The 21740-nt window shown below is 39.2% G+C and overlaps 1 long non-coding RNA gene across 1 annotated transcript in view; it reads right to left on the minus strand.

The window, feature by feature from the left end:
* Positions 1–21740, minus strand: part of LOC149316947 (uncharacterized) — a 521472-nt gene that overhangs the window by 62623 nt on the left and 437109 nt on the right. Inside the window, exon 5 of the long non-coding RNA XR_016280663.1 lies at positions 20428–20600. This is a non-coding gene — a long non-coding RNA (uncharacterized LOC149316947). The remainder of the gene's footprint in view (positions 1–20427; positions 20601–21740) is intronic.

Consider the following 21740-nt stretch of genomic DNA (forward strand, 5'->3'; position numbering starts at 1 on the left):
TGGTGTCCCTTATAAAAACTGGAAAAGCAAGATTTGATATTTGAAATTTATACTTTTTTGAACATTTTCAAACCGTGGATTCTTGAATTAGTGTATAAAAAATCCAAGTATAAGAAGGGTCAACTGTAACTGTCTTTGTTTAACTAATGTTGATGGCTTCTGCTGTTTTGCATGTGTGTGTACCTGTGTATGTTTGCCTGCTTCTTCAAAACTGAGAAAACCAGGTTCCTTAAAGATCAGGGGTGCAAATATGGAGAAGATGGACAAAAGGGGGTATATTGTCCCCTAATTAAAAAAAAAATTCTGACTCCCAAGTGACTTTTTTTTTCTGTCGCCAAATTTCTACCATTACAAATTGTTCACACCTAGTAATGTATCTCCTCTTTTGTTGTTGTTGCTGCTGCTGTGTTCTCAGTCACTTTGCCTGTTCCTTTTCTTTGGATGCCTAAACTGTATTTCTAAATGCTCAATTGAAGTTTTCAGTTACTACAATGCTAGATATTTGGGGATGGGGAAAAAAACATTGAGGTGGCAGACTTCTTCTTGGGGGAGGGACAATACATTCTTTTTGCCCCTAGTACCATTGTTCTTTGCAGTTCAGGACTTTGTAGCCCATTTGAAATAAATAAATATTTTTAAACTGTGCATTCAATGTATAATTTACCTTTTGAATAATCACATATGAAAGGACCCTTTAAATGTAATCAGTGGGTAAAATGAAAATAAATGTGATGGTCTACTGAATAAGTAACTACAAAAGTCACTGTGGATCACAACAAAGCCATATGTAGGACAGTATATGGTTCCCACAATGGCAAAACAGATGCGTATGGGAAGCCTACCAGCAGGACATGAGCGCAGTTGCATCTTCCCACTCCTAGTTCTCATATGGTATCCAACACTTGCAATAATATATAGCTATACTGACTAGCGGCCACTACATAGTCATAGCTATTATGATTTTGCTTACTTCCCCTTTAAAGTTTGATTTAGCAGAAGGTTTTCTTTTCTTTTTCCCTCTTCAAATATTCCACACAAACTCAAGTAGGTCATAGTTTGGGCATCTCCAATATTGGATATCTCCAGTATTACCACGAATATCTATCCCTTCAGTAAAGTAAAGGTACATATTCTGTCCCTACTTCACTTTTAGGATAGGTTAAAGAAGTGTGAAGAAAGGAGACATAAAAAAACACACCACCCTAGTTTTAAATGCCTGTATATTCAAACATGTTTGTGTTGAATGAAGGTTGCTGCTACCTATCTCTCTCTCTCTCTCTCTCTCTCTCTGAGGTTCTTTATCTTTAACATATATATGGCAAGCAGGCACTACATTTCCTATAGCATACATATATAGCAGGAAGATATAACGTAATCATCTTCATGATAGGAATAGCTGTGACCATTGAACATATGAATGGCAGAAAGTTTAATTTCAGTTTAATTTGGAATAATTGATCCAAATACAGAATAAAGCAGAGACATATGCCTGCTTTCAGGTGGGAGGATAGGATGAAGCAGCATTTAGCATGCAGTCTCAAAAATTAAAACCATCATACAAGGGGTTCACCTCTACAAATACTTTTGAACGTGTTAACATTCATGAAGCTTTGAAATTCCGCTTTGGGGAAAAATATCCTTTAAACATCTGCAGTCATCAAAATATCAATCATGAAGCATGGGTGTTACACTGAAGATCTGTTGAACAAAGAATAGCTTCTGGAGGGAGGGGGGCAACAATAAATACTCCACCTGTTTTCCCTAACTTCCACACTGCCAGGACTCACAATTTAAATAGCTTTTTTCAGCAGCTTAAACTCTGTGATAACTGCAGATGATTTTCACAGTGGATGATTTAAGGGTGGAAATTAAGCATCTGTCTCAAACACAGTGAGGGGTCCTGCAAGCAGAATTATTTGTTAAGGCTTTCTCTACTAATGTGGAACTGAGAAAGCTTTCAAATGGAACGCTGAATAGGATGAATGATAAATGCCTAAGTATCTGTTATCTTCTCAGTTAGTGGTGAGGCGTGAAGCAAGCTCTTGAAAGAGGAAAGCTGTTTTCTGCCTGCTAAAAATTCAGAGCTAAATCAGCCAATGCAGCTATCTTTTTGGCCGTCACAATATAATGCATGATTTGGCAGAAAGAACAAATACCTTAATGGCATGAAATTTTGGAAAGCACCAACTCCCACAGGGTTCCAGGACAAGATTCCAAATGGAAATGCATAGTGGTGCCCAAAAAGAGGAATCACCATCACTTCATTCATTGAATCAGCAAAATATATCTTTGCTTGTACAATTAATTGCAAAGATCATACTCCAAGAATAGGGAGAGGTTTGCCAATCAGCTTGACATATTTATTCCACTGTAATTATTTTATTTTATTAAAGCTGCACACATTTTGCCTTTTGCAGGTTATAGCACTACTATTCCATCGACCTTTTGTATCTTTTTCACTGTAGTCTTTTTAATATGTAGGCCATCTTGAGTCTCACTATTGGGGAAAAGGCGGGATATAAAGAAAGAAATAGTAATAACAACAAAACAACAATAACAACATTTGAAATGTGGAGAGAGAGCACTGCTAACATTCTTAGAATTGGTGAAATCGCACATTTTCATGAAAATTTCATGCTTCCCTGTAGTGTGTTGAGAATAGGTTTGCCATCTTCACAGACAAGAAAGAAAATGGGGAAGGATGGATGCTGTATTATGTGCTGTACCAGCCTATTAGGAGAAAGGCTCCATCTGCACAGCAGAAATAGTGTACTTTGACACCACTTTAACTGTCATAGCTCAATGCTATGGACTTCTGGGAGTTGTAGTTTTGTGAGACATTTATCTTTCTCTGTGAGAGATCACTAGTGCCATGATACAGTACAGATCCTAGAATTCCATAGCACTGATCCATGGCAGTTAAAGTTATGTCAAACTGCATTATTTCTACAGAGCAGATGTGGTTGTAAGCCTGAGGTTAGGGAACCATGTAATTAAAAATAATAACAATTGTAAGCTGCTCTGAGAGCCTTTAGGGCTGTAGGGCAGAGTATAAATACCGTAAATAAATAAATGTGGGATATATGGCTATTTCTACTATAGAGAGCACTGTTGTTTTCTGTTTGTTTGTTTGTTTGTTTGGTTGGTTGGTTGGTTGGTTGGTTGGTGGGTTTTCTGGTTTCAAGGAAAGGTCAAAGGAAAACTATGACAAATGAACCAAACTCACCCTAAATTTTACTGCTTCCACAATTTACTGTCAATACATTATTATTTTTCCTGGCTTTACACAATTTTCAGTACAAAGCTGTACTATGGAGAAATGCATCCATTTAGCAATGTAGAGTTATACACATTGTATGTATATATGTAATATCCTACAAGAGTAGACATTCCCAGATGCAACCATCTATTTTTGAGACATGCCTGAGATTATTAGCATAATATTTCAAAGCATGAACCACAAGGTAAGCAGCGGCAACAATAAACATCAATGTTTCTTTGTAATACTGAATTTTATGGCCTGCAGCTGAAGTACTGAATTTGAACTTTTCACAAACTAAGCCTAGATACTTACTTTTGTTTGCTTTTGCTTTTTAACCCTAAATAGTACATTCCACGCCCAACACTTCTTATATCAGTTTCCATAGAAACTGATGATAGATTTATTCTATACTCCCCTCTTCTCCAAATTAATAATAGAACAAAAAAGGTTAGCTATTCCTGTAAGTTACTTAGATTTCAAATCACACAGGAAACTGGGGGGGGGGGGGGGATTTTGCCTAGATGGGCATCATCTTCTTGCTTCCCAAAGGGATCTTGTCTGGTAAAGATTTAGGTACTGCTACGGTATTATGAACATGCACATATAGATGCAACTGGACGGATCAATTTAACCAGTTTAAGATGGATATAACTGCACTTGTGCACCAAATTAGCTAGTCATACCAACTGTTATGCAACTTTTATAGCTTTCTATATGGCTCAAGTCTAGGCTGTCTGGCAGACTGCATCTCCCTAGACAAACCGACCTGAAACCTGAGATCATCACAGTAGGCCCTTCTCTCAGTCCAACCATCACTGCAAGCACGGTTGGTGGGGAAAGGAGAGAGGGCCTTCTTGGTGGCTGCTAGACTTTGGTGCTTCCCAGGGAGGTCTGAATATTCCCATCACCACTATCCTCCTGTCAATAAGCAAAACCTTTTATTTCAACAGACTTTTTTAAAAAGGTTTTTTTTTTAAAAGGGCTTTGAGAGTGCTGTATTGCTTTAAAATGAAACACTTTTAATTGTTTTTTTAATCTTTTTTATTGCATTTTATTCTTTTAATTGGAGGTTTGGATTATTTTAATACTATGAATAATTTAATTCTGTTTTTGTGTTCAGTTTTTTTTGTATGTTTTTAACTGCATTGTTATTTTACACTGTCAGCCACTGAGTCCAGATTTTGGGAGAAAATGGGAAATAAGTAAGCAGGAGGAAGAAGAGGAGCAGGGAGGAGGAGGTAGCAGTCTGGTTTAACAAGCATTCAACAGATTAATTTCACTCACTTCAGGATGTTTAGTGGTCACCTCAGTTAATAAAACAGAAAAATAAATGAATGTTCACTTAAAGCAAATGCAGTGTACTGCAGGAGTGGGCAGGAGTGTCACATGGACTGCATGCAGCCCCCAAAGTTCCATACACGCATTTGGGGGAATACACACACATACACACAGAGAGAGATAGAGAGTTGTTAGGAGTGAAGGACTCTTGTGAAATGTGTAAAAATGGCAAAAAAAACAACACTTTTTACCTAAGAGAACACCTCTCTAGAAATCTCCAGGTCCTCCCGTGCAACTCTATGGTCAACATCTATGAGAAACTGATAATGGAATCATGCAGGATGACCTAAAAATGCCCAGAGAAGTGTTTTCTCTAGGAACATCTAAGCCAGTGATTCCCAAACTCTGGTCCTCCAGGGGTTTTGGACTTCAGCTTCCAGAAGCCCCAATCATCTTGGCCAATAATCTGGGATTCTAAAAGCCAAAGTCAAAAACTTCTGGATGGCCAGAGTTTGGGCATCAATGATCTAGGTTCTCCAGCACAACACGATGGCCAACTTCTGGCAGGGTTGCACCGGAGAACCTAGAGATTCCTAGAGAGAACATATTAATCAAAACCACAAATAATCAAAGCTGCAAAAGTCAAAGTCATATCCCCATAGACATTCAAAATGCCTTGTGTACCCTCTAGGAAGAAGAGAGCCAGTATGTCATAGTGATTTGAGGGATAGACTATGACTCTGGAAACCAGGGTTTGATTCTCTCCTTGGCCATTAAAACCATTGGGCGACCATGGGCAAATGACATGCTCTCAGATTCAGGGGATGGCAGTGGCAAACTTCTGAACAAATTTTGTCAAGAAAACCCTAAGATAGGTTCACCTTAAGCTTGCCATAAGCTGAAAACAATTTGAAGGCACACAACAACAACAAAACCTCTAGGGAGCACAGGGAGCAGAGGAAGGGTATGAAGTCAATAATGATAATAATGATAATAGCACTTACATTTCTATACCACTCTTTAGTGCTATGCACTCTGTAAGCAGCTCTCTAAGCAGTTTACAATTTAAAAAGATTGTCCCTCCTTCCTCCAGCTCACCCCTTTACATAGAAATGTTTATATCTGTGTGTTTGTAAAACAGAAAAGGAAAAAACGGGGGAGGTCTTCAGCTCCATAGTAGCTCTTTCCTCTTACAGTAGTCCCTCCACTTTCATGGGGGTTAGGGGCATGGCTGCAGGAGGCAGGTGGTGGGTGCCTTCCCCTGCCATCTATAGCACATAGAAAGGAATGCCCCCCTCTGTGTCTTCCCCTATGCATTGGGGGAGGGGGTGCTAGGGTGTTCACTCACGAGGAAAGGGTGTGGTAGCCTCAAAGAGTTTGGGGACCACTGGTCTAGTAAATTCTGTCTCTTCATCATTATCTCAGTTTGAGCACAATGACAAACATGACAAAATTGCCCCAAGAGGAGTCAGGGATATATGGCATAAGTAACAACAGTAATAGTAGTAATAGTAGTAATGCAAAATAAATAAAATTTATGTTAAAAGGAATGGGAGGGGGTACAGCCCCCTGCCTATCCACTTAAGAGTAGAAGCATAATATTGCTCTCCCAGATTCTAGCATGACTTCTTACCTAACTCTCCTACCTATTTGTCCCACATGCCCTAGCCTAACCATGATATATATATATATATATATATATATATATATATATATGAGAGAGAGATATATATGAGATAACAATCATTACTTCAGGTTTTTTGTTAGTTTTTTTGGGCTATGTGGCTGTATTCTGAAACAGTTTATTCCTGACAGTTTGCCAGCATCTAAGGCTGGCATGTTCAGAGAAACACTTAGGTTTGTAATCAACTGCTTCCCAGATATTGTTTCTTGTCAACTAGTTATCCTGTTTCTGTTCTTGCCAACTGATTTTCTAATCTACCAACTTCCCTGCTTGTTTATGTGTCTATTATATCCTAATTGGTGTCACATCCTGTTTCTATTCAGCATCTGATCTTTCAGTTTTTCAGTCTGACCAGTTTCTGATTCTGTCCCAGGATTTCTTTTAACTCAGATACCAATATTGTTGGGACTCATAACTCTGCTATCTCTGTGTTCAGCTGCCTGCAGCTCAATGCTGCTGCTACTTTTTGCCTCACAATCTTCTTTTAAAGTTATTTCCTACTTGTATTGCCTCTTATCTATAGACTCCTGCTCATCTGAATGACACTAAACAGTCCCGTTTTACAACATGCAAGCTGGAATACTTCAACACTGAAACTGGAATCTTTTGCCACAGAGATGTGGAAAACAACATACTTGATTATAAATGTTCATTAAAATGTACGTTTCCAATCTTCACACCAATCAGCATTGTACTGTTGCCCTAATGGACTTGTAACAGCATGAATTTACTGATGCATATCTTACAACACATATAATATTTATTCCAGTGGGAAATGCAAATATTTGCCAGGTGAATCAGTACACTGCAAACATCTGTTAAATAAATGCCAACTTTTATGTAATGAACATCAACAAGAGCATGATGATTTACAAACACAGGCAGGTCAGTCAGATTTCTAGACTAAGATATCAAAAAGGTTGACCCAATACAAAACTCTGTCTAGGAAACAAAAATGTGTTTATTTAAAGATGGATAGCTGGGACAGAATAGGGATTCTATTAGTCTAGCATCTACCCCACTGCACAACAGTCTCCCTTGCTGAGCTAGGATCATCTTGGGACTGGGGTTGGGGACTTCAATATCCATGCTGAGACTGCCCTTTCAGGAGTGGCTCAATACTTCATGGCCTCTATGACAACCATAGGTCTGTCCCAAGTGGTAACTGGCCCTACTCATGCTGCTGGGGACACTCTGGGCCTTGTTTTCTCTGTTGGGTGGGATTATGATGATCTTGGTGTGGAGGAACTTTCCACAGTTCCGTTATCATGGAGAAATCATTATCTGGTCAGGTTTAGACTCACTGGGACTTAGAACCTCTGCAGGGGTGGGGGACTGATTATGATGGTCCACCTCAGCAGGCTGATGGATCCAAATGGATTCTTGAGAGCTCTTTAGGAGTTTCCTGTCACCCCAGAAGGTTATTCTGTTGAAGCTCTGGCCAACCTTTAGAATGAGGAAATACCAGGGCGATAGACACAATCACAATCTTACAGTGGGGCCAAACCAGCCCCCTGGTTCTCCAGGTAGTTGATGATGATGAAGTGAGTGAGTGAGATGGAGACAAGAGGGATTTTGCCAGAGGACCCGAAGTGAATCTGACCAAACATGTGCTAGAGCCTATTTGAAGGCCTACTCTGTGGCAATACGGGCAGCAAAGAAATAATTTTTGCTGCCAGCATTGCATCTGCATGGAGCCATCCTGCAGAACTATTCTGAGTGGTAAGGGATCTTTTACACACTCACCCTCAAGTAGAAAATGACCACTCGGCGGCACGCTGTGAAGAATTTGCTTAGCACTTTGCAGATAAAGTCAATCAGATCTGTTCTGACTTGGATGCTGTAGTTGATACAATGCCACTGGATGTAATTTTGGCACCTGCCTGTCCAGTGTTAATGGATACTTTCAACTTGTGCAGCCTGTTGATGTGGACAGGATCCTAGGAGAAGTGAAAGCCACTACATGTGTCTTAGACCCTTGTCCATCTTGGCTTATCAAAAAGGCCAGAGGGGGACTGGCTGAGTGGATAAAGGAGGTAGTCAGTGCCTCCCTACAACAAGGCAAAGACCCAATGTGCCCAAAAGAGGCAGTTGTGAGACCACTGTTAAAAAAGCCATCCCTGAACCCCACTATAATGGATAATTATTGACCAGTATCCAGCCTACCATTTTGGGGCAAGGTACTGAAACATGTGATGGCTTCCCAGCTCCAGGGATTTCTGGATGAAATGGATTATCTAGATCCATTTCAATCTGGTTTCAGACCTTGGTCGCCTTGGTGGATGACCTACGCAGGGAATTGGACAGGGGGAGTCTGTCCCTGTTGGTTCTGCTGGACCTCCCATCAGCTTTTGATACCATCAAATATGGCATCCTTCTGGGGGCCCCCTCTGGGATGGGACTTGGAGGTACTCTTTTTCAGTGGCTCCATTCCTTTCTGGAGGGGCAAACCCAGAAGGTGGTATTGTGGGACTCCTGCTTGACCCCCTGATCATTGGCCTGTGGGGTTCCTCAAGGTTCTGTGCTGACCCCTGTGCTATTTAACATATATACGAAACTGCTGGGAGAGGTTGTCCAGAGTTTTGGTGTGCAGTACCATCCACATGCAGATGACAGTCAATTCTATTACTCCTTTCCATCTCAATCCAAGGAGGCTGTCCTGGTCCCAAACCAATGTCAGTCATCAGTAATGGACTGGATGAGGGTAAACAAGGTGATACTTAATACAGACAAGACAGAGGTGCTCCTGGTCAGTTGGAAGTCAGATCAGGTAATCGGGATCCAGCTTGTGTTAGATCATAGAATCATAGAATAACAGAGTTGGAAGAGACTACAAGGGCCATCCAGTCCAACCCCCTGCCATGCAGAAAATCTCAATCAAAGCATACCCAACAGATGGCCATCCAGCCTCTGTTTAAAGACCTCCAAGGAGGGAGATTCTACCACTCTCCAAGGGAGTGTGTTCCACTGCCGAACAGCCCTTACTGTCAGGAAGTTCCTCCTAATGTTGAGGTGGAATCTCTTTTCCTGGAGTTTCCATCCATTGTTCCAGTTCTTAGTCTCTGGAGCAGCAGAAAACAAGCTTACACTTGCCCTGAAGACACAGATTCACAATTCGGGGGTTCTCCTGGACTCAGCTTTGAACCTGGAGGCCCAGGTCTCTGCAGTGACCAGGAGTGCTTTTGCACAGTTAACGCTTGTGCACCAGCTGCACCCATTCCTTACATTTTGTGCAGTTATGATGTTCCAAAAGATGCCAATGTATCTATTTATCTATCCAGAAAAATCACTTTTTAAAATAATGAATAAAAGCTGCCAAGAATAAATGTTATGCAGCACTTACTTCAAACTACAAAACTTCTATCTTGCTTTTGTGGTTCTGTAACTTTAGATTTTGCAGTGTAAGTTGTACCTGCAGGATTTAAAGAATGCAGAATTTCTGACAACAGATGCAACCCTGTGTCACACTTCCATGTGTCCCCCTCATGTTACTAAAAAAAATAGCATCAGATTTTTCATTCTTCAATCAATCAACAGTACAAAGCAGAGTTAGAGGAGAAATGTCATGATATCAAACAGCAGACAACAAAGAGCTAAGAAAAGGACTGCTGTTTTCAGATATATAACATCTATTTCCATCCTCAGTGGTCTGAATGTAGAGGCCTTTTTACCATAGCAATATTGACAGAAGACCTCGTGTCCCCCCCGCCACAAATAATGAAACTAAATAAACAAATAAAATACAAAAGAAATATGTAAGTGTCTGTGATAAGGATAGAGCAAGCCTACAACTTGTATTTGTATTCAACACATTTACTGGTGACTTGAAAAGGAGTCTGGGGAAAAAAAAGTAGCAGCTGTTATTTAAAAAAGCTAAGGAATTTAAGAAAGTGAGCAAAGACCTATCAAATACATACTATATATTGAATATAGAGATGCCATCTGATATACAATGAAAGGGGGGATACTCTCACTTCTGATATGACACACAGTCAGCCCTCTGTATATTTGGCTTTGGTTTTTGCAGATTTGATTATTTACAGATTAATATATTTTCTCTAGAAATCTCTAGTTACTCCAATACAACTCTATGGTCATCATCAGCCAGAAGTCCTGCTCAAGGACCTAGAGATTCCTAGAGAGTGCAGTTCTCTAGGTATTTGTAGGCCCTCCAGCTCAATTCTATGGTCAACTTCAAGCAGATGTTGACCACAGAGTTGTGCTGGAGGAACTAGAGATTCCTAGAAAGGTGTTATTTGAGGTAAAAAAATAGTGTTTTTGTTATTTGTGGTTTTTCCACTTTCATGAAGGTCCTGTGCTCCTAACTCCAGAGAATGTGGAGGACCCACTGTACTTCCTGTTGGTGTCTCTGGCCCGAAACACGTGGGCCAAAAGTGCCAGCTTTGGACCACGTTGGAGGCATGACCACCTTGTTCAATCCCTCATTACTACAAGCAAGTTGGATCTTGTAGTTGCTTTAGAAAAAGTCAAAACAGTATCAAGGATTAAGACAAGGGCTTTACAAATTTCCCCATGAATATTTTCAGTGTGTAAAGGGAGGGTTAAAGCCTCCATATCATCATTGCCTGCTTTTTCCATCATTCATTCTCTGCTTGCACTATAGCCACTACTGCTTCCATTTTTCATTTATGTTTATTAGCTATCTTCGTCCAGTCATTCGCAACATTTCAATATTTTTTTGCAACCAAATTTTGTGCAAAATGGGGAAAATGTTGAAAAAAATATTAAAAACTTCAGCAATCTCATCCAGATGCAAGAAAGTATTCGAAATTATTTCTCTTCTTACTCATAAATATAACAAAAGGTGTATGAGAACAAAATGAATGATATAAAGGAATTGCCACTGGCTAGTTTTATTCAATGGATAATTAATCCTTGTATCAATGGTTTGGACTGTATGGTTCCCCTCAAAAAAATAATTAATTAAAACTGAAATTAACAGTGACAGGGAAGGGAAAGAGGGTCTAGACGAATAAGCAAAAAAAAAAGAAAAAAGGATTAATACTTTTTACCAGCATTTAAGCAAATAAAGGTATATAAAACAGGGAAAACTTTTATATTGTTGATCTGAGAAAGGCACAGAAGTAGAGGATGTGTAATGGAATTAAGGCAACTCTCTGTTAGTAAACGTTTCAGTACTGTAAAGACTATACAGTAGATCCTTCCCATTTGCAACCATTCCATTATAGGCCCCACCATGGATGGCAAAAAACGGAGATGGTAGTACCACATATTATTAAATGCTCATGATGTGTGCGTAGATACCTCAGCTTGTACATGCCACCGGTGAATAATTTGGGCTGTGGTAATGCATGTGTGGTGAAAACCACAGATCCCCAGCCAGGCAATGGGAAGGGTCCACTGTATTTCAGAGAAAGGAACTAGCAAAACCACCTCTCAGTACTCCTTGTCAAAGAAAACTCTATGAAACATATGGGGTTTCGATCAGTTAACAGGTGACTTGAAGGCATATACACAAACACAGAGATTATTAGTTTTCTGTGGGTTTTTCGTGGTATGTGGCTATGTTCTAGAAGGGTTTATTCCTGATGTTTCACCAGCATCTGTGGCTGGCATCTTCAGTGAATGCTGGCACGTAGAAAGTTGGGTGTATATGTGTGTGTGTGTGTGTGTGTGTGTGTGTACACATACTGTGTGACCCTGGGTAGAGAGGAGTGATTTCCATGTTAATCTCTGTATTATTCTGTGGCTGATGGCAAGGCCTCACAATGGGAGGATATGCAAGGAGGATTAGTGTCTGTTTAGTGATCACTGTCTGCTGGGAAAACCCCTTACCCTGGGTGGTTTTTCATTTGCATTTCCTGAGTTGCTGATTTTGCTGTTTTTCAGGACCGGTAGCCAAACTTTGGCCTGTTACAGACTGCCAAAAGAAAGCTGCTTCGGGTCTCTTTGGAGGTATGCTATTTAAATGATGCATGGGTCCTAAGAGTCCAGAGGTCGTGCCAAAGCCACACTCCATTCCTAAGCACTGGAGTGCAGCTTTGGTGCAGCTTTTGGATTCTTAGGATGCATGCATCATTTAAACAGCATACCTCCAAAGAGACCCGAAGCAGCTTTATTTTGGCAGTCTGTAACAGGCCTTTGTTCACTTTAAGGGTTTCTCCTTTCCTGTTGAAGCTGTCCAGGTGTTTGCGAATTTCAATGGATTTCCTGTGCATTCTGACCTGATAGTTGTTGGCGTGGTCCAAAAGTTCAATGTTTCCACAGCACTTTATGCCCAGGATGGTTTATAATGTGTTCTGCTACTGCTGATTTTTCTGGCTGACTCAGATGCTGGTGAAACATCAGGAATAAACTCTTCTAGAACATGGCCCCATAGCCCGAAAAATCCACAAAATATTATGGATGCCAGCTAGGAAAGCCTTCAACTTCACAAAGATTATTAAAAGTCACTGACATAGCTAACAATGTATCTCGAGTTCAACGAAAGATTTGAGGATGTTTATGAAGAATGTATTTATTCAGGGTATTCAGTAAAAGCCGGCTATTTCACCTATGCTGTGGATGGAAGCTGGCTTCATGACAGCCTGGCAATGTACATCATGTCAATGCTGTGCCACTGGAGCATCATGAAGCTGCCCCCGTGTAAATGGCAGGGTGGTTTACGGATGATTTGGGGGGGGTGTGGTGTGCAAATGCCACACTCACAAGCTGCCTGGAAGGCAGCACAAAGGGGTGGTCTGTTTCACCCTATAGTCTAAGGTTTAGTCTGATCCATGATTCAGCCTGAAATTGTCTGACTTTTGCATTAAGTATAAGCTAGTGTTTACACGGATATGGGATAGCATCTATTTACTGTGTAATGCTACTCTAGAGATCTTATTCAATACATCAGTGTATTTCTGTTCCACCATTAAAACTATAACTACTTTATAACAAGAAAAAATATTTCCTGGTTGTTTCAGAAGAAAGCTTATGATACAATTTCTTAGGTGTTATAATATCCCTTTGCATACTGATATTCCTGACTACCACAGTTAAGTTTCTGAATTCAAATGTATTGGTAAGGTTGAACAAATTGAAGGAACAGTAGTGCATACACTTCACATAATTTTCACTTTTTAAAATCTGATTTCTCTTTCTTGCAGAAATCCCAGCCTTTCCATCCATAACGACTTTGACACCAGTTCAATTTGGACTCATTCCCAAAGAGATTTGCTACTGGGTCTGGACACTTCCTATTCTCAGCACTTGTTTTGGAGAATCTTAGTATCTCCTGTGAACAAACTTTCCCCTTTTGCTCAAAAGCTAGCCATCACTTCCATCTGGAATACACAGGAAGACAAAGAAAAGTTTGACACTGTTCAGTTCTTTATTTTCATAGTGTCGCTCTTTAAAATTAACTGTTATAAATCTTTATAACATTCTATATTCTGAAAATAGAAAATTATGTGAGAGTAGGTATACCCTAAAACTACACTAAATAAACCTGTGCAGTATATATGTAATGATTTGAAAATCACAATATAAAAGCTAAAATCATTTTGGGACATTAAGCTGGATGTACTGCGGTCGTCAAGAAAGGGTTTGGGGACACATATAGGGTGCACTCTGCCTACTGCTGTTGTACATAGATAATTGTGACTAATAATTTAAATTATCATGGGAAGACATCACTTGTCATCACAAGTTTGAGCATCACAGATTTTAATCACAGATTTTAAATCACAGATTCGTCCTCCAAAGTAAAGATATAAACCCTTGACTATTTTTATCTTTACATGCAAGGATAAATAAGGGAGCCCTGGTGACGCAGTGGTTAAATGCCTGTACTGCAAGCCATAAGGTTGTGAGTTCAATCCCAGAGGCTCCAAGGTCCACTCAGCCTTGTATCGTTCCATAGGTCACTAAAACAAGTACCCAGCTTGTTGGGGCAATTAGCTTACACACTGTAAACTGCTTAGTGAGTGCTTACTTTACTAACAAGTGGTATAGAAATGTACTTGCTATTGCTAAATAATTAGCCATCCCCTCAATTGTGTGAGAGAATTAATATTCCTTCACAGGATTCTCCCTTGATTCAACCATTCCAATATCTTGTGCAGCAATTACTCTGAGAAGACAGTCACGGCCTTTTTTTTTTTTTTTTTTTTTGAGGGGGAGTTGCAAAAAAATCATCTATGCGGAGAAAAACTCTCCTGTGCAGGAAACCCATTTTCTTTTCAAAAAACAAATATACGTGCGAAAAAAACCACAAAAATATGTTTTTTCTTCGCAAAATAATGACTATATAGAACAACTTTGGGATGTCAAACACCAGAAGAAAATGCGACATAATTCTCACTGCCCCATAATCCTTCCTAATAAGGTTTTCTGATTCTCAGGAATTACCTTTTTAAAATCTAGAAGCAAATACATATACTGAAAGCCCTCACGTGCCCTAAAAGAACTAATGGGGCACGTGCACATGACAGACATGCACCAATACACCATGCGGGCATAGCCCTATTAGTTCTAATGGGGCTCCAGCACACACGGATTTCCCTTTACGTGGAGGGATCTGGAATGGATCCCCGCATAAGGGGAGGACCCACTGTAATTGTAATATTCTTTCCATCCTTTATACATCACATGTTTTGAGGGTACACAAGATTCCAGGAGGGAAGGGCATACCCCCATCCCTTGGTTCCACTGCTGGAAACAGTGTATCTCTGGAATAACCCTGTTGGGCCCTACAGTGTATTCTCTACATATAGTTCTATTGATGATAACCTAATCACAGATTTAAGTAATTTATTTAATGTGCATCTTTTGGGCAAATTCTAATTCTCATTTCACTTTAGATTACACCTCTCCAAATGTGTGAGCTGAAATTTTATAGTCCAGAGTGAAAAGGTCAAATTACTGACTTAATTTCCTCTCTCAGCCAATATTTGTTTAGCACATTTTTATGAAGCAAAATGATGCTTACCATTCTAACTGGTAATCTAATCATATTTCTAATTACTGGAAAGGTTTTACACATAATTTTGGGCAAAGTAGTAAACAGTTATTGAATAGGCATTATTTGCCAGTATAAAGAGTTTTAATTCCTTGGTACATATAGTTCATTTCCTTTCACTGCCCAAATAAAAATTATATGTTATCATAATTAGAAGATGAGCTGTAGCTGCTGTCAATAAGACCAGTGGAAAACATCATCACTGAATCACTACTGAAGCTTACAAAGTTCATTAATATTTTTTTCATAATCTAAATTCCCACTGCTCATAATGCTGTTTTTATTGTTGCTCTTGTTATCTGAAACCTCTTTATCTACATGCAATTAGTAAAATGGCACATTTTCATATGATGTCCTACTTTCACATCTGTGTATTCAGCATTCATGAGACTAGGCCACCAACAGCAAATACTACTTATTCCAACATATTCAAAATATAATTATTTTAATCCTTAACTTGGTCTCAACTGCCCCTTTCCCCAGAAAGCTGCATTTTGCCACAGAAGATTACCCCATGGGGCTTCTTCTATTTTTGTAGCATTATTCTATCATTACTGAGCAAGAACGATACAATCATGATAATCTTCTAGAACATGGCCACATAGACCGAAAACCCCACAAAAAACTATTAATACACTTACTTTCATACACAAGTCAAAGTAACACTTCCCTAACTATTCAAGAGTGGCAAATAGCGCAATTGATTTTGACATATCAGCAGCCTTTAGCATTTGTTTATCATTCTTGAGAGATGTTTACCAACCTTTTGGTTGATGGAATTCATGAGCCTCAGAAGACATCTTGTTAGGATAGGAATTGTTAGGGGGTGGAAAACCGATTAATCCCTTGCCGCTTACTTAACACTCCTGGATGACACAGGAAGTGTTTCTGCCGAACTGCACTCTGGAGCAATACCTGGATGGATTGAAAAATTGTCTATATATCGCTATTGAATCATAATTGCTTTTCATATGTTCTGCAATAGCGCAAATGAATTGTGATTGCCCAGCCATTCAAGCTTTTTTATAGTTAATAGGTTATTCTAGTAGCACGGAGCTTCGAGGACATTACAAGAATGATGGGAGGACGACATCATGTGAAAATATTTCCTCTGATTGTGCAAGAATGATGGTAACAATATGCTTCCTTAATGCTTTTTACCGCATGTGATAATCTTCACAGTTCTAGCTGTGGCTGGAGCTAGCAACCACTAGATTTATACAATGGTTGCATCCATTTTTGGAGCTCATTCTCTGAGTGCCAGTGGCATACACCTTCTGTTGTACACAGTCATGTCATTAAGAGCTATTACAGTCTGAATGAGTGCAAAAATAACTGCAGGGATGGTAGCAGAAGGATCTGTCATTGTTTGTTCCAATGTCTGTGCAGCGTGTGTTTTCTTACCAGAAAACCTCACTGACTGCACTTGCTCTCTTGGAAGATAAGGTCAACATATTGCACTATGTGTTGAGACTCCTCAATGCATCAGAAAAACATAAGGATTGAACAGAGGGAGATTTGACCCTACCAAACCAACAGGAAGAAACTGCCAATGAAAACAAAGAAGATTGTAACTATGAGGGAGCATCCTGGATGATAGTCACTGTCACGATAAGATCATGAACAAGGGGTTTGGAACTGCTCCAACTATGTAAGTAGTCACTTCTTACATCTTCCTGAGGATAACAGTACTGGAGAGGAGCAAACAGAGGGCCAGCAAAAAGAGTGAGTGTGAAGGAAGGAGCCAGTCTAACCACCAACTGCAGCAAGAAGTAAAGAAAGGTGATGGTGTTAGGAGATTTATTGCTTAGGAGTATAGAAGGAACTGTGTGCCAGCCAGACAACATGAATCTGGAAGTGCACTGTCCAGGATGTCACTATCGAGCTGCCAATGCTGATCAAGAATACAGAACAATATCCCTGACTTCTGATTCATGTAGACAACAAATACACTCTAAGGAATAATTTTGAGTAGATCATCTTGGACTATGAAACCCTGAGCAGGAAAGTAAATAATTTAGAAACAAATGTGACAATCTCCCCAATTCACCCAGTGAAAGATAGTGGAGAACACAGTGACAGGAAGACACTGCAAGTGAATTACTGGTTACACATATGGTACTGATGGGAGAGGTTTGGCTTCTGCGACCATTAATTTTATTTCTTAGCCAAAGGACTACTGGCTAGAGATGGGCCAAACCTCATGAGGACTAGGAATAATGTTTTTGGCAGAAGCATGGTGAATCTGATCAAGAGGGCTTTAATCTAAATCCTTGGAAGGGTTGAAGGCTTAAAAGTGTGTCCAACAGCAAGCAATAAATATGAGGATGTAAATTCTAGAAAAAGAAGCTGAGGGAGAGAATGAAAGCCACAGTAAAATTCACAGTAAAATAAAAGATGAGAACAAACAACACTTTAGATGTTGATACACCAATGCACAGAGTTTGGAAAACAAACAAGATTAACTTGGTCCTAGTGCAGGAAGGTAAAATGACTTTGGTGAGATGATTATCATGATTGGAATATAAAGACTGAAGGATATAATCTGTTCCAAAAAAAAAAGATGGAGAAGAAAAGCAGGGAGAGTAGCACTATATCTCAAAGACAAATTCAGTTGTACAGAAATCGACATGAATTATCAAAGTGTACCAGTGGAAACAATAAATGGAGAAAGAAAAAAAAAGTTATTTATCTGGATTTCAGCAAAGCATTAGATAATTTCCCCCATAATACTTTGATTAGCAAACTGGCTAAATATGAAATCGATGAAAACATAATCAGATCAGCCTATATTTGCTCAGACATTTGTCCATCAGTTGCTGTGCTTCAAACTGGAAGGAGGTCTCAAGTGGAGTGTCATAGCGTTCTGTTCTGAGGCTAAGACTCTTCAATATTTTTATCAATATTTTAGATGACAAGATGGAGGGAATCCTTATTAAATTTTTGAATGATACAAATCTGTTTGGGTAGCTAACAATTTGGAATGCAGGAACAAAATTTAAAAATACCTTGATAAACTAGAAAACTGGGCTGAAATTTACATAATGAAATTGAAAAGAAACAAGTGCAAATTTCTACATTTGGGCCACAAAAAACAAATGCATAGGTAAAAGATAGGGATTGCTTGGTTCAACACTATTACATATAAAAGGAACCCTGGGATTAATGTTGATCATAAGTTGAACATGAGACAAACATGTAATGCTGCAGCAAAGATGGTGAATGCTATCTTAGCCTGCATTAATGGAAGCAGAGTTTCCAAGTCGAAGGAAGTAATAGTCTCATGACATTCTGCATAGTCAGGCCTCATCTGGAATAATGCAATCATTTCTGAGTGATACATTTTAAGAAAGAGATAGATAAATTGGAGCAAGTTAAAAGAAAAGTAATGTGGATTGTAAGAGCTATGGAGAATAAAACACATGATGAGAGGTTGGAGAATTTGGCATGTTCAGTTTGGTAAAGATAAGTCTGAGGGGTGACATGTTCACACTCTTTAAACACCCCAAGGGATGCCACAAAGAGCTGGGGACAGCCCATAAAGTAGGACCACATCTAGTGGTTTTAAGTTATAGGAGGGCAGATTTTGATTAATCATTAGAAGGAGTTTCTTGACACTGAGAGTGGCTTGGTATTCAAGGGAAGGAATGTCCTTAGAACCAAACCCCAGTGCATACCAAGAGCCCACTATAACTGACATTGCACCTACTTCACATATTCATATTCCAGTTAATAAACAGTGAATAAACAAGTGATGTACATGCATGTGTGAACTAGCACACATCATACACTGATTTCCTATCTAACTGAGAGTCATATCTGATCACAGGCCATGCACTGGTATTCCATGGATTTCCAGGAAAGGGATCTGTACATATATTTAGAACTAATAAAAGGCAACACTTAAGTGCTTAAGAAGGAGCCCTGGTGGCACAGTGGTTTAATGCTGGTATTGTAGCCATTCACAGCCATAAGGTTGTGAGTTTGATCCCAGAAACTCCAGGGTCCACTCAGCCTTGCTTCCTAGTGTAGGTAGCTAAAATGAGCACCCAGCTTGTTGGGGGCAATTAGCTTCTACATTGTGAACCTCTTAGGGAGTGCTTAAGTGCACTAATAAAAGGTATAGAAATGTACTTGCTATTACTTTTACTATTGCTTATCCTCCATAATAATATCCATGCATTCAGAGTCATTCTGATTTTTTTAAAAAATGAGTAATTCTCACTATTGTTCTAAAACCTTGCCCAAAAGAGTAACTGACCATTACAGTTCCCATTTTAAAAAGTAAGTAATTTCTTAAAAAAAACAATTAAAAGTAATAGTTTTAGTTACTGTAATTTTTTTTTAAATCTGGGTATTACAAGCCACAGGCCTCTGATATAAAGACACCTAATACTGCCAGCACCGTATTAAAAATATTACACACAGATAGACTATTCAACAAAGCAAACAAACAAAGGATTAGTAAGAATACCTATAAGCATAGCCAGACCTGGGTAACATATGCACCTCGCTGCACAAACATGGGAAAAGAGCATTTGCAAGTGTAGGGTGAACCATAGGTCAGCCAACACAATATCTGCTGGCAAAGCACTGTCTCATTTGGACTGAAATGGTGATAGCTATCTCTCTGTCCAAACAGGGCGAGAACATCTTTGACAAAGCAAGGCACACCAGCAATCATCTTGGCCTCTCCTCCTGAGTCTGTCCTCCTACCTCCGTTTTTGCCTTTGCTGGTTTTGCTCCTCTCCTCCCACTCACTGCACTCCACAAAGCACACCACAGTGGTATGAAAACTATCATTTGAATCATACAATGTAGTAAGACCTCACATTGTACTAGTAATAGAAGGTATTTTGTGTTTTTTTAAATATAAGCATTATCATTCCATCTCAACCCTCATTCCATCTCAATCATAATGTAAAATCTTTCAGTCTTCTTCACTGAAAAAAGGAACCAACTGCATGCAATTCATTATCATAACAAGTAATTTTCAAGCTCTGCACCATGGTTAAAAAAGCACTGAAAAAGGAACCGGCCAAACATGTTACTTGCAAACTACCATGTATACAGATGATGCTATGTAATAAAAAAAACTAAATAACCATTTGCGCCAAAAGATACTTGTGAAAGCAAACTAAAATTCATGTAGTTTCAAACTTGCACCTTTCTCTTGAAATACCATTGACCCATCCCATTTTGCCATGAACTTCAACTTACCACAGTGTTCTTTTCAGGCTGATTCCTTAATCAGAAGATAGTTGATTGATTCTGCCCAGAAGGATCAAGTGAGATGATCTCAGGTAACTGAGATAACAGCCAGCATATCCAATTTTTCAGTGATCAGGAAGTGCATCTCAGTTACAAGACAATCATAGTATGTCTTCTTCCCCCTGGAAATCAACAAAAACAAAAACAATGTGGTTTTAGTTAACAACAGCTGGTATGTTTTTGGAGACAACAATTGCTGGTGTGTGACTCAGAACAGGAAGATACAATAAGAAGAAATGAGATGGTTAAACAAAGAAGAAGGGAAAGGGGCTACACTACAAAAGGAATGCTGAGTCTGGTTTCCCAGGTAAGATATTTCTGCCTATATGACAAGTCAAGAAAGGAGATGAGGGACTATACTTCAGTGGCAGATCACAAACAGATGGTTGCCAGGTCAATATTGCATGCTTCCAGAGGGAGTGGGGGGGCGGGGTTGTTAGGGCCATTCTTGTCATTAGGTAGAATGAGATGACTGCCTCAAGCAACAGATTTTGGATCTTCCTGCCAGGAAAGGAAAAAAGCACTTGTGAAATTTTCTGCTTCAGGTGCCAAATTAAGTTGGCTTGGATACTATGTACTTTTACTATGTTATGGGTGTCATTTGTTCTTCTATTTCAGACAGAAAAATGCATTTGGACTGGTTCCTCTATTAGGTAACAGGCAATCTCTGACTGAAGAATCACTTGTAGTCAAAACAGAGATAGACTAGATAAGGATGGTCAACTATGGCCTTTCCAGATCAGTGGCCTACAATTCCCATCACCCTTAACCACAATAATTGCAATTATGGGAATTGTTGTCCCATGTATTCTGCTTTGGCATAAAGAAGTTCTATTCGGCTTAGAAGCAGCTGCTTGTAGAATTTGACCAAATTCGAAAGGAGAAGTAGTATGTTTTCCAAATTATGCCTGCTTCAAGAAAAATAGCTCCCGATTTGCACTTCATGTAGTAAAAGCATCATAATTCACTGAATCCTTTACTGCCAAAATATGATAAAGATTATAATAAACCAGAAATGGTTGTAAATACAAGAACTTTTTCATTTCCACAAAGTCACATGTGCCAAGAAATAAACTGTGAAAAACATAATAAAAATAATGATAACAATATCCAATAATCCAGTGTAGATGTGACTTCTGGGGCTGCTCTTACATGTCAAAAAGAATTTTAAGCTCCTTTGATAAGGTGTTAGGAATGTAACTCCATACAATAGTCAGCATTACCAGAGATAAAGAGTACATGCCCAGGCAATCCTCACAAGT

Source organism: Sceloporus occidentalis, unplaced genomic scaffold (genome assembly GCF_023333645.1).
Source record: "Sceloporus occidentalis isolate IW3139 unplaced genomic scaffold, rSceOcc1.0.p SCAF_3, whole genome shotgun sequence".
Classification (NCBI taxonomy): domain Eukaryota; kingdom Metazoa; phylum Chordata; class Lepidosauria; order Squamata; family Phrynosomatidae; genus Sceloporus; species Sceloporus occidentalis.